A 13,701-nucleotide genomic window follows, 5' to 3' on the forward strand; every position below is an offset into this window, starting at 1 on the left:
CAGCAGCAGCAACAGCACCAGCAGCAGCAACAGCACCAGCAGCAGCAGCAGCAACAGCACCAGCAGCAGCAACGCTCCTCCACCGCTCCGGACCCGGCCAGCTCCGCGACGGTGAGGTGAGTCGTCACCTGAGTCCCCGGTCTCTTCCTGTTGGAGGCCGCTCCTCGTTACGGCCTCAACGACGACCGAGACCCGACGAGAAAAGGTCGGGTCTCAGTGCAGGGAGAGATTCAAAAAGTTTCCCCCCCCCTCCCTCCCACCCCCCCACACACACACCCCCCAACATAAAATAACAAAAACTACACAGAAACACAGACAAAAAAATAATAAAACGCGGACAGGCTGCAGAGGCCGCTGCTGGCCAGAGCCGCGCCGCCTACCTAATCTCAAGAGCAGGAATAAAGACTTCCAATTCTCTGCCTTGATCCAACAAACATCTGACAAGTTGGAAAAGCAGACCGACACAATGAATTACACAACTCAATATGCTGCAAAAGTTACAAATCCAGTTTATGATGACTTTGTATGACATCAATCTTTCATCTAGGCCAATATATCATCTCTCACATCATGACCTTTATTTTCTGCAATAACTAATGTGACCTTTTATAACTTTAATGTGACTGGGAAAACTAATTTGTTCAATCATTTTCTCACAACAAATTCCAAAATTTTAGTCAAGCATGAGCTCCTATCCAAAAACAGTTGATTTTGCTTTATCACCGTGAATTTTTCTTAGTGTCATGCTACGATGTCTCAAAAAGTATCTCATAACGTTTTCTCTTTGCCACGTCAAGTTAAACAGCTTTCTGTCTTTTTCCATTTTTGCAGGAAGGAGCTGCATTCACTATTGTCCAATCTAATGGTAATTTCCCCAATCCTATGAAATATTAAAAATTAAAATTAAAGATGTCAAAGGTAATGGGAAAGTATACAGTTAATGGCAATACCCATAACAGCATTAATATACAGAGGGAACTTGGGGTCCAAATCCATAGAACATAGAACAGCACAGCACAGGAGCAGGCCCACAATGTCCGTCCGAACACGATGCCAAGGGCAAGCCTTATCTACCTGCACTTAATTTATAATCCCCCATTCCCCACATATCCATGTGCCTATTCAAAAGTCTCTTAAATGCCGATATTGGATCTGCCCCCACCACTGTCCCTGACAGCACATTCCAAGCACCCACAAAAAAAAAAAACTTCCCCAGCACATCTCCTTTAAACTTTGACTTCTCACCTCAAAGCTATGCCCGACAGTATTTGTTTTTGTTTAATCCTGCGAAAAAGGTTCTGGCTGTCTACACTATCTAGGCATCTCATTATTTTATATACTTCTATCAGTTCTCTCCTCAACCTCCAGAATTTCAAAAACAATAATCCGTCTGTCTGACCTCTCCCTGAGCCATTATCCCCTATTCCAGGCATCATTTTATCCAGATGCCTTCTGTCCCACTTAGTTACTCCAGCATTTTGTCTCTATCATTTTAGTAAACCTCCTCTGAACCCTTTCCAAAGCCGTGTGGTATTGTGGCAACTAGAACTGGATGCAATACTCCAAGTGCAACCTAACCAAAATCCTATAAAGCTGCATCATGACTTCCTGATTTTTATATTCAATGCCCCAATTATGACGGCAAACATACCATATTCCTTCTTTTCCACTCTATCTACTTGTGTTGCCACCTTGACGGAGTCATGAACTAGGACCCCACCATCCCTCTGTACATCAACACTCTTAAGGATCTTAGTATATTTTAATTGTATATTTTCCCCTTACATTCAACCTCCCAAAGTGCAACACCTCACACTTGATCAGCTTAAACTCCATCTGCCATTTTTCCGGCCATTTCTGTAGCTGATCTATATCCCACCGTACACTTTGATAACCTTCCTCACAGTTCACGACTCCAGCATTTTGATATCATCCTACTAACCAACCGGTTACATTTCAATTCATTTTTATATATCGCAAACAAAGGTCCTAGCATAGATCCGTGCAGATCGCCATTGGTCACAGACCTCCATCTTGAATTTTGTCTTCCACCAAAACCCTCTGCTATCAGTAAGCTCTGAAAGTGGCCACACTAGTAGATAGAGTGCAGAAGATGTTTACTGGTACGATGTCTGGATATTGGCATCAGGGTATTAGATATAAGAAGCGATTGAACAGATTTGATTGTTTTATCTGGAATGCTGGAGGTTGAGGAGAGACTCAGCAAGGGATACTACAGCCTTAACAGAAACATGCCTGAGAGAAGTGTATGGCTGGCAGCTCAATGTTCCACAACATAGAGGAAGATGGAGAGATCATGGATGCTAAGAAACTGAAGCATTCGAATTGGGATGTCTTAGACCATATACGAATTACCAAAGAGTTGGGTATTAATGGTGGTGTAGCAAGATGAATTCAACAGTGGCTGAATGGGAGATGCCAGAGAGTAATGGTGGATGGCTGTTTGTCAGGTTGGAGGCCGGTGACTAGTGGGGTGCCTCAGTGTTGGGTCCATTGTTGTTTGTCATGTACATCAATGATCTGGATGATGGAGTGGAAAATTGGTTTAGTAAGTGTAGATGGTTTATGCATGCAACCTATAATGTAGCTACCTCATCACCATTAACACGCCCCATCATATCAGTATAACTATGATATCCTCCCCTTTCTTCCTCCCATTTGGTCCTGGTACGCCTGTAGGCTGGATGCAGCCAGTGCTGGGACGTGTGTGCCATGTGCTTTAATAAATGCTCTAGTAAAGGTTACAATGTGTCAGACTAAACTCCTTTACATGGTGTCAGCTAGTTAGACTCGCGCCTCCCATTTACCGGTTTTCTTTTCATTGTTGCCCGGTGTTCCCTGTTAGTTTTCCCTTTAAATAGCCTCCTCGTGCCGGAAACCATCTCCCCTGGTCTTTGATGCCGACATTGCGGAGCGATGGGCTACTTTTGTGATGGACTACACCCACTTCGTTAACATTGTGCACAGGAATGACCCAGCTGTGGTCCGTGCCTCCCTCCTGCTTAATCTGGCAGGTCCTGACGCTATGAAGAGAGCTCAGGCTTTCGTCTACGATCCAGCAGTCCTGGATACCAACGGCCAGCCCGTCGTGCCAGCTGAATCTGCCGACGACCCGGTATGTCTTTTGCGCAAATTTGCCGAGATTTGCGACCTGCATATTGGAGCGGGCTCGGTTTTTCTCACGGAAGCAACAGCCGGACAAACCTGTCGAGTGTATCCCTTGCTCAGCGGTGCCGGTTTGAGAAAATGCGCGACCAGCTCACCAGTGACATTCTCGTTACTGGCATGTTGGACCAGAAATTACGTGCTGATTTGCTGCAACGGCCTGACCTGACCCTGACTCAGGCAATGCATGCGTGCAGCATCGCCGAAGTGGTAACCCCTACGCATGGGGTGAGGGGATCTGACAGCCGGGCTGCCCATCTGACTGGCGTTGCAGGGCCACGCCGTATGTAAGACAACTCTCGCCCTCCAACGAGGCCCGCTCGTACATCTCGGGACCAGCGGTCTCAAAAGTGTCCTAATTGTAACTATGTCCACCCCGTGCAGTCCCAGTGCCCGGCTTTCGGAAAATCCTGCAATTTCTGTAAAAAAATGAACCATTTTGCAGCTGCATGCCGCTCCCGTGGGAATGTGCCACCAGCTACTAGGCGAATCCTAAACAACCATCAGCAACTTGATAGTGAGATGGATTCTCAGTCCACTGTCGACACTGCCCCCGACTCTGAGCTCGGATATTCCATGGGAGAGTCAAGTGTTTACACAGTCCTTCACAGCCGCTCTCGCCTCCCCGATCCTTCTGTGCTCATTACGGTGAACAACAAGTCATTTTCTGCTAAGCTCGATACTGGTGCAAAAGTCAACGTTATGTCAACATCGCTTTTCAACAAGATAAGGAATAATGAGCTGTTGACTGCCGATCGCTCTGTTTTGCGTGCCTATGGGGGAGAGGAACTAACACCTGTGGGGAGGGCCACCTTCCACTGTGTGCTGCAGAAATCATCCCGTGACCTGTCCTTCTTTATTCTGGATTGCAACTGTGTCACTTTGCTGAGCAACCAGACCTGCCAGGATCTCGGTCTGGTATCTTTCGACCGGACGGTCCACGAGGTACAAGCTGTGATGGATCCGCTATCTGAATATCCAGACCTTTTTGACGGCAAGCTGGGGAAGCTGCCGCTGGTGTACAAGATTGCAACTGACCCCTCCGTGGTGCCTGTGATCCGCCCGCCGCACAGAGTGTCGTTCGCCATGAAGGGCAAGGTGGAGGCTATGCTAAAGGACATGGTCGACATGGGAGTGCTGGCGTCTGTCAGCGAGCCCACCGAGTGGGTCTCCACCATGGTCGCCACGATGAAAAAAGGAAAGGACGAGATACGGGTGTGCATCAACCCCAAGGACTTGAACTTGGCGATCAAGCGGCCCCACTACCCAATGCGGACCGTTGAAGACGTCGCTGCCCAGGTTGGACAAGCAACGGTGTTTTCCGTCCTCGATGCCAGGAGTTCATTTTGGCAAATACCCCTGGACAAACGCTCCTCTGACTTAACAACCTTCGGTACACCCTTCGGCAGGTTCAAATTCTTGCGGATGCCGTTCGGCATCAACTCCGCTAGTGAGGTATTCCAGCGATCTATGGAGCAACTGTTTGCAGGTCTGCCCTGTGCGATTATTGTGGACGACATTCTGGTCTACGGCAGAGATGTGGCTGAGCATGACCGCCACCTCCGCAGAATCCTGGACCGCGCCAGGCAGGTAAATCTCAAGTTGAACCCGTCAAAATGCCGGTTCCGGGTACCTGAGGTCCCGTATGTTGGCCACATTTTCACGGCCAACGGGTTGAAGCCCGACCCGCAGAAGACGAACGCCATCTCCGAACTGCCTGCCCCCACGGATGTTGCCGGTCTACAGCGCTTCCTGGGCATGATCAACTACCTGGGCAAGTTCATTCCTGACCTCAGCGAGTTAAGCGCACCTCTGAGACAGCTTACTAAAAAAGACATTGCCTGGTCCTGGTTCCCACACCACCAGCAAGCTTTCGACCTGCTGAAGAAGAAGCTGATCAGCACACCCACTCTGAGGTTCTTTGATTTACACCGTCCTGTGGTGGTGACGTGTGGTCTGGGTGCTGCTTGCCTGCAGCCGCATGATGATGGTTCTTTACAGCCGGTCTCCTATGCCTCTAGGACCATGACGGACACGGAGCAGCGCTACGCGCAGATTGAGAAGGAGCTGCTGGCAGTTGTGTTCGCTTGTTCAAAGTTTAGAGACTTCCTCTTTGGCAACAGGTTCACTGTGGAGACGGATCACCAACCCCTGGTGACGATCCTAAACAAACCTATACACGTCGCTCCAGCAAGGCTACAGCGAATGATGCTGCAGCTACAGCGGTTTGACTTTAAAATCGTCTACAAAAGGGGCACCGAGATGCATGTGGCTGACGCGCTGTCCCGGGCCCCCCGGACCTCATGTGACCAGCACCCCTTCGAGCAGGATGACCTACAGGTGCTGAACGTGAACTTCGTCCCTTCCAAGCAGCTCCAATGCCTGGCTGCGCACACCGCCGACGACCCCGATCTACAGCAGCTTGCCGCTGTCATCAAGCGTGGTTGGCCTGTCAAACGCACCTCTTTACCTGCTGGCGTTCACCCCTTCTTCCTGGTTCGTGATGAGCTGGTGCTCATCGATGGCATTATCATCAAGGGGCACAAAGTCGTCCCTGCCTCACTGACGACCTGTACTTCAATGCTGCCCACATGGGGCATCCTGGGGCTGACGCCACCATCTCGCATGCCCAGGAACAGTACTATTGGCCGGGCATGGCGAAGTACATCAAGCCAGGGTGGCCTCCTGCCCGGACTGCAACTCTCTTGCCCCGCATCAGCAGCGTCAGCCGCTGCTACAACAGCCTGCCCCTGACATGCCATGGTCCTCGCTGGCTGCCGCCATTTTTGAATGGCGTGGAAAGCAATACCTCGTTTTGGTAGATTCTTACTCAAGCTGGTTCGAGGTGGACCTTCTCCCTGCCATCACCTCGGAGATGGTCATCAGCAAGCTCCGCCGCCACTTCACCACGTTTGGATCTCCCGTTCGGTTACAGACTGACAACGGCCGGCAGTTCACTAGCGCTGAGTTTAAAGCCTTCGCTGCGAAGTGGAACTTCGATCACTACACAAGCAGTCCGGAGTACCTGCAGAGCAATGGCCTGGCTGAGCGCGCTGTGCGCAGTGCAAAGCACCTGCTTGAACAATCCTATCTCTCTAATGGTGATTTCTACCAGGGTCTGTTGAACCTTCGGAATATCTCCAGGGACAGCACCATGAAATCGCCTGCCCAACGGCTCATGTCCCGCATCATTCGCCCTCCGATGCCGATTGCCCAGCAGTCTCTGGTGCCCAGGGTCCTGCAGCCTTCTGCCGTCCAGCAGTGGATTGCTCAGAAGCACGAAGTCCAGCGCCGCTCGCACGACAGGTCCTGCCGCCCTCTATCCCCACTGCTGCCAGGCCAGGTCGTCCGATTACAGACGTCTACCGGTTTCTCCCGGCTCGCTACCGTGGTGGGGGTCGACGATTCACCACGTTCCTACTTGGTGGACTACGAAGGGACTATCTACAAGCGCAGCCGCCAGCACCTGTTGGCGGTCAACGAGCTGAAACCTCCTCCTGCTGTTCCTTATTCTCCTCCACCGCCTGTTGCGCCCCCCTCCAATAACTCACCCTCTGGCTGCATGCCACGGTCGGTTCGCGTCCCTCGGCTTCCTCCCTCTGCTCTTCCCGGTTTCCACTCTCCGGTCCGCTCGCCCCTTGCCCGTCTCTCTCTCTCTCCGACTCCTGTTCGTTCTCCCCCTTCTATTTCACCTGGTTCACCAGTGCCTCCCAGCTCCCCTTTCCAGCTGGGATCCCCGCCTGCCTTTTCCCTCCCACCTGTTCCTGTTCCCGTTCCGCCTCCTCTTCTTTCGGGTGGGGAGGGCGAGGGTGCTGTGCGCACTCGCTCGGGTCGGATTGTCAAAGCTCCGGCTCGATACGGAGACTTCGTTTAGCTTCGCAGGTCCTGTACAATTAACCTGCTACTTTTGCAACCTTGTTTAAATTGTATGGGAAAGGATGTAGATGGTTTATGCATGCAACCTATAATGTAGTTACATCATCACCATTAACACGCCCCATCATATCAGTATAACTATGATATCCTCCCCTTTCTTCCTCCCATTTGGTCCTGGTACGCCTGTAGGCTGGATGCAGCCAGTGCTGGGACGTGTGTGTGCCATGTGCTTTAATAAATGCTCTAGTAAAGGTTACAGTGTGTCAGACTAAACTCCTTTACAGTAAGTATGCAGATGATACTAAGATAGGTGGTGTTGTGGATAATTAAGTAGATTTTCAAAGTCTACAGAGAGATTTAGGCCATTTGGAAGATTGGGCTGAAAGATGGCAGAAGGAGTTTAATGCTGATAAGTGTGAGGTGCTACATCTTGGCAGGACAAATCAAAATAGGATGTACATGGTAAATGGTAACGAATTGAGGAATGCAGTTGAACAGAGGGATCTAGGAATAACCGTGCATAGTTTCCTGAAGGTGGAATCTCATGTAGATAGGATGGTAAAGAAAGCTTTTGGTGTGCTGGCCTTTATAAATCAGAGCATTGAGTATAGAAGTTGGGATGTAATGTTAAAATTGTACAAGGCATTGGTGAGGCCAATTCTGGAGTATGGTGCACAATTTTGGTCGCCTAATTATAGGAATGATGTCAACAAAATAGAGAGAGTACAGAGGAGATTGTACTGGGTTTTGTACAGAGGAGTACTGGGTTTCAGCAACTAAGTTACAGAGAAAGGTTGAACAAGTTAGGTCTTTATTCTTTGGAGCGCAGAAGGTTAAGGGTGGACTTGATAGAGGTCTTTAAAATGATGAGAGGGGTAGACAGAGTTGATGTGGATAAGTTTTTCCCATTGAGAGTAGGGAAGATTTAAACAAGAGACTTGAGAATTAAGAGACAGAAGTTTAGGGGTAACATTAGGGGGGACTTCTTTACTCAGAGAGTGGTAGCTGTGTGGAATGAGCTTCCAGTGGAAGTGGTGGAGGCAGGTTTGATTTTATCATTTAAAATTAATAGTAAGATTAAACGAGTACTTACCAGTGCGAAGTTTGATCTGTATTTTATGAGGAGTTACGATGAGGGATTACGTGAAGAACCCACCCAGCGCGCAGGCGCGGCATACTTCCAAGCAGCGGTGTGGAATCACAGATAGACACAAATTGAAGTAAAGATAGTAAAGACCAATGAGACATCAGTCCGAGTTTGATCTATACAATGAGGGTGGGAGCGGAGGGCACGTAATCCCTCATCGTAACTCCTCATAAAATACAGATCAAACTTCGCACTGGTAAGTACTCGTTTAATCTTACTATTTTACTTCGGAGTCACGTGAGTGACTACGTGAAGACTTCAAAGGTCTGTGATTTCAAACCGTGTAACAGTTATATCACTCACTGCCGAAAGATCATCGAGGGAGGAAGTGGTATCTAAAGACCAACAAGTTTGTTTAGTTTTAAAAAACAAATGTTTATTAACTACAACAAAAAATAGCTCCCCTGGGCTTTTAAATTATAAATTTGCGGTTTCTAAAATTCTTTCCGCAAAGACGTCCTTTTCCATCAGCGGTTTCCTGTAGAATTTTTGGAATGTCGATTCCCTTGACCATCCCGCTGCTCTGAGGATGTGGTCTAGGGGAACCTGCATCCTATCCGCCGCTGAGGTGGACGCTGCCCTGGTTGAATGGGATTTAAAAACATCTGTGTTAATCCCTGCCATGTCAAGGACCCATTTCAGCCATCTGGATATTGTCTGGCTGGTAACCCGTCCAAAAGGCTTTTTATGGCTGACCCATAAGGCTTTTTCTCTCCCTCTAAGAGTTTGGGTAGTGTCTAAATAATGATGAAGGTGGGTCACCACACACAGCCTAGGATCTGGAGGGTATGCCCGGAAGATCAACGGGGAGTTGGATGTACCTGGTCTGCTTTGCTTTACCAACCCCGGCATGGTGAAAGTAATGGTATCTGGGATGGTCACCATGTGGTTCAGATTTAACTGATGCAGTGACTGAACCCTCTGAGCTGAGACAAGCGCCATGAGCATGAGGGTCTTATAAGTGGACTGTTCCAGGCTCAGGGATCCCACCGGAGGCCAACCTCGAAGGTGTGTCAATACTACACTCACATCCCACATATGGGTGTATCTAGGTGTAGGGGGTTTGGTGTTAAAGATCCCTTTAAGGAGTTTGATAACCAGAGGGTGGGATCCCACACTATGCTGTCCTATGGGCATAAGGTATGCGGACAGGGCGCTCCGAGCTGTATTGATGGCACTGTAGCTCATCTGTAGGTCATGGTGCAGGTGGGCCAGGAACTCCAGCACATCCGAGATTGAAGCCGTCTTGTAGGATGTCCCTGCTTCCAGACAGTACTGTTCCCATTTCCTGATGAAGGTCAGGTACTGTTTTTTGGTGGAAACTCGCAGGGATGCCGACATGGTGGTGATTGTTCTCTCTGATAACCCCAATCCCCGGTAAGGTCTGTTCAGAATCTGGAAACCAGGAGGTTCAATTTTTGGTGGCATGGATGACTAATGCCAGTTACCGGGTGAGTCAGTAATTGGGGGTGGTTATGAAGGACCATAGGTGTCTCTACCACCATGTCGTGGAACATTGGGAACCATGGTTGGGTAGGCCAGTCGGGCACGACCAGAATGCCGGAGGCTGAGTCTGCCTGAATTTTCTGGAGTACCCGACTGATGAGGCAGAAGGGAGGGAAAGCATAGAAAAAGAAATTTCCCCAATCCAGCGTGAAGGCATCTACCGCTGCTGCCTCTGGGTCTGGTTCCCAAGCCACATACATGGGTAGTTGGTGATTTAGTCTAGACGCAAACAAATCTATATCTGGCGTACCATATTGCTTGACAATTCTAGCAAATAGTTTTGGGTCCAACATCCATTCGATGTTGTCATTGAATTTTCGTGACCTGGTGTCCGCCACTAAATTTAGCTTGCCTGGTAAATAGGCAGCTGATAGCCAAATATGTCTCTCGACACACCATTGCCAGATTATAGTAGTTAATTTGTCGCATGATACTGATTTTATGCCACCCATGTGCTGGATATAAGATACCGCCGTAGTGTTGTCAATCATAATCCTAACATGCACATGCCGCATATCAGATGTATATGCTTTTAGCCCATAAAAGGCGGCGAGCATTTCCAAGAAGTTAATGCCCAGTGATTGTAGTAGCGATGCCTCTGAGTTAGTCCATCTGCCACCTGTGCTGTCTATGGAGTTAGTAGCTCCCCAGCCTAAAGCACTGGCATCCGTTGTAATGGTTATGTTAGGATTAGTGACGGCGATAGGACTGTGACTGTGCCAAATATTTTCGACCCACCACTGAAGTTCTGATTTGGCTTCAGTGGGTAACTCCATTTTGCGGTCATAATGCCCTCTATTAAGACGTAGTGCATGAGTCCTTGCCCTTTGCAAATTTTGATAATGCAAGGGCCCATGTTGGGCAGCCGGGAATGCTGCTACTATAGAGCCAATAACTCTGGCTACGTGCCGTATCCTTGGTTGCGGTGTAGCAATTAAATTGTTACAAGCTTCGATGAGTGAAACTTTTTTGTCTCTGGGCAGAGTGACAGTCATGTGGATAGTGTCAATAGTGAAGCCTAGGTAATCCATGTTAGTAGTAGGCTCCAATATTGATTTATCTGGGTGTAGGATGAATCCCAAAGTTTCAAGGAGTTGTTTAGTGGCTAAAACTCCTGCGACAGCTAGTTCCCTTGTTCTCCCTAATATGAGAACATCATCCAGATAGGCCACGACTAAATGTTTTTGTTCTCTCAATTTTTTCATGGCCACTTTGAGAATTTTTGTAAATAATCTGGGAGCTGTCGTTAAACCATTGGGCAAGGCTCTGTACTGCCACAGCTGGCCCATCCAGATAAATTTCAGATATTTGTAATAATCCTTATGAATGGGTACTAAATAGTAAGCATCCTTGATATCTATGCTTGCCATGTAGTATCCCTTGGAGATCAGTTGTCTGGCAGTGACAAATGTCTCCATTTTGAAATGTTGATACTCAACAGACTGATTAAGTGACGTCAAATCAATAATAATGCGACACCCACCATCTTTCTTGGATTTAAGAAAAATATTTGATACAAATTCGTGCGGCTCGTGTGTGGTCATTTCTATGATGCCTTTAGCCACGAGCCTATCTAGTTCAGCTTGTCCTTCTACCTTCTCAAATGCTGAGGGAAGGAATACCCTTTGGGGCATGTGCTGAACTGGAGGTTCTAAGCCTGGTTTGAATTCAATTTTGTATCCACTGATACTGTTGAGTATAAACTTATTGTTAGTTAAGGAGCACCAAACATGCTTGAAGAACCTCAAACGTCCTCCTGTTAATACAGCACCCGTTGTCTGTGTATGTTGGCAGGAACCAGACCCACCTACCTCCATGTTTATTTGTGGGGCCGTTTTCGGTAGGTTTGGCCCAAGGTTGTCCGTGTTGGTGCTGCGGTGGGGCGGCGCATCTTCCCACGGCTCCGCCCTGGGCCCCGCTCTAAAAAAGAGCTCTGGGGGTAGTGGGAGGCGGTCACCAGGCTTTCACCAGCTCGGTACCTGCTGGTGGATGCCGAGGCGTGCTGCCAACTGGGTGTCTTCACCCTGCTCGGTCCTGGCCCTGCCCTCATGAGGCCTACTGGTTTGGCCGCCTCTTCCAACTCCTTCAGTTTTTTGGCCAAATCTGCACCAAATAGCAGCGCCTCTCGTTCGGGCGCTGGAGCTTTGCAGAGGCCTGCATATTTCGGATTGAGGGCAGGCCTAATGTTGTCCCGCCGTAGGCTATTGAGCTCATAAGTGGTGCTGCACATCAATGCGAGTGCATCCTGCTGGGGTATGGTTAGATCTTCGTTCCCGACGGACCGAGCAAAGGGGATGGCTGCTGAGTGGAGTTTCAGGACCCGCTGCATCTTGACTTCCTGAGCCCTGATCTGCTGCCCCAGCTGGTTCCATATCTGCCCGTTGACCGTTTTGACCCGCAGCGCCTCGCAATTCTCTGGCGCTGTGTACGTATCAAGGGCCTGCTGGACGACCTTGTCCTGCAGCGGCTTGTTGGACAGCCTGTTAATGCTGGCCGCCATTCTGGGTGGTAATACCATCCCAGTCATTGGGGGCGCTGCGTATCGGCCCACTACACCCAGTAGCTCTTCTTCTAGCACGCCCGGCATACTGATGTTATCCTCCGCCTGCCCTTGGGATAGGCCAGCCCAGTCCTGGCCTCCCTTACTGCCCTCGAACATAGAGGGTACAGAAGGGTGTGGTGAGGAGGAGGCCAAAGCCCGTCCTCCTGGGAGATGCCTAGCCTGCATCTCCTCATCGATCATTTGCTCTAGGAGCTGCCTCATGCAGCTGATGCGAGCGTCTCCCCGTTTCGGTGGTGGAGAGCGTTCCCGTTCCTCCGACGAATCGGAGGACACCGGCCGGTCGGTTTTGTGAGTAGCCTTCCTCCCTGTGCGGGGCGTCGATATCTGCAGCACAGGGGGCGGCTCGGTGTCGGGTGAGCGGGAGCGTTGAAACGGCTCCTCCGCTACGAGTGGCTGCCGCCCAGCTATGGACCCCTCCTCGGGTGGAGTTGGGCAGGCAGTCCTTCTGGCTGGTCGCTTTCGAGAGGCCATAATTCTCCCTTGAGCGACTCTGTAACACAAAAAAGGCACTTACCTGAGGTCTTGTCTTTATGCTGCAGCTGGAGAGCCTGGCTCCAGCTGCTGCCGCTGTTGCACTGCTGACGTAATGCCGCGCCTGCGCGCTGGGTGGGTTCTTCACGTAGTCACTCACGTGACTCCGAAGTAAAATTGGATAGGTATATGGACGGGAAAGGAATGGAGGGTTATGGTCTGAGTGTAGGTAGATGAGACTAGGGGGGAAAAAATCTGTTCGGCACGGACTTGAAGGGCCGAGATGGCCTGTTTCCGTGCTGTAATTGTTATATGGTTATAAGAGGCACTGGTGGTTTTAAAGCACATCAAGGTGGATAAATCCCCAGAGCCTGAGCAAGTACTTCCTCAAACCTTGTGGGACATTAGGGAAGAAATTGCAGAGCTCGTTCGGGAGTGATGTTATGCCGACATTCGAACTACCTCCTGATTTTGCCTTGTAGGAGGTGATTGCATTCAGACCCCGCCACAGCTGCTGAACACTTGTCTCATCCTCCAGCTTTTGGCCTTTTTGATGGCCTTACCAAGGTCGTATCTGGATTTCTTGTAGACCACTGTATCATCAGGCATGAATGCCCGCTGTCTGGTCTATAGGTGAGTGTGGATCTCAAAGTTCATCCAAGGTTTCTGATTGGGAAACACTCGGAAGGATTTTGTAGGGATGCAGTCCTCCACACATTTATTTATGAAATCTGTAACAACTGTCGCGTATTCGTTCAGGTCCGTTGCCGAGTCCCAGAACATTGCCCAGTCTACAGACTCCAAACAGTCCTGGAGTTGTGCCTCTGCACAACTCCTTTATAAATAGTATCTTAAGCGAATAGAAAAACAGACATAATTTTGATCTTCTATGAAACACTGCTTTGGTCATAAATGGAGTGTTTTGTCTAATTCCAAGGAATGCATTTTGGAA

The 13,701-nt window shown here is 49.3% G+C and overlaps 1 protein-coding gene across 1 annotated transcript in view; it reads right to left on the reverse strand.

Annotated features, from left to right (window-relative positions):
* The window catches only part of LOC129695840 (calcium/calmodulin-dependent protein kinase type IV-like), a 108,123-nt gene that overhangs the window by 25,090 nt on the left and 69,332 nt on the right, over nt 1-13,701 (reverse strand). The window lies entirely within an intron of this gene.

Source organism: Leucoraja erinacea, chromosome 3, assembly GCF_028641065.1.
Source record: "Leucoraja erinacea ecotype New England chromosome 3, Leri_hhj_1, whole genome shotgun sequence".
Lineage (NCBI taxonomy): Eukaryota > Metazoa > Chordata > Chondrichthyes > Rajiformes > Rajidae > Leucoraja > Leucoraja erinaceus.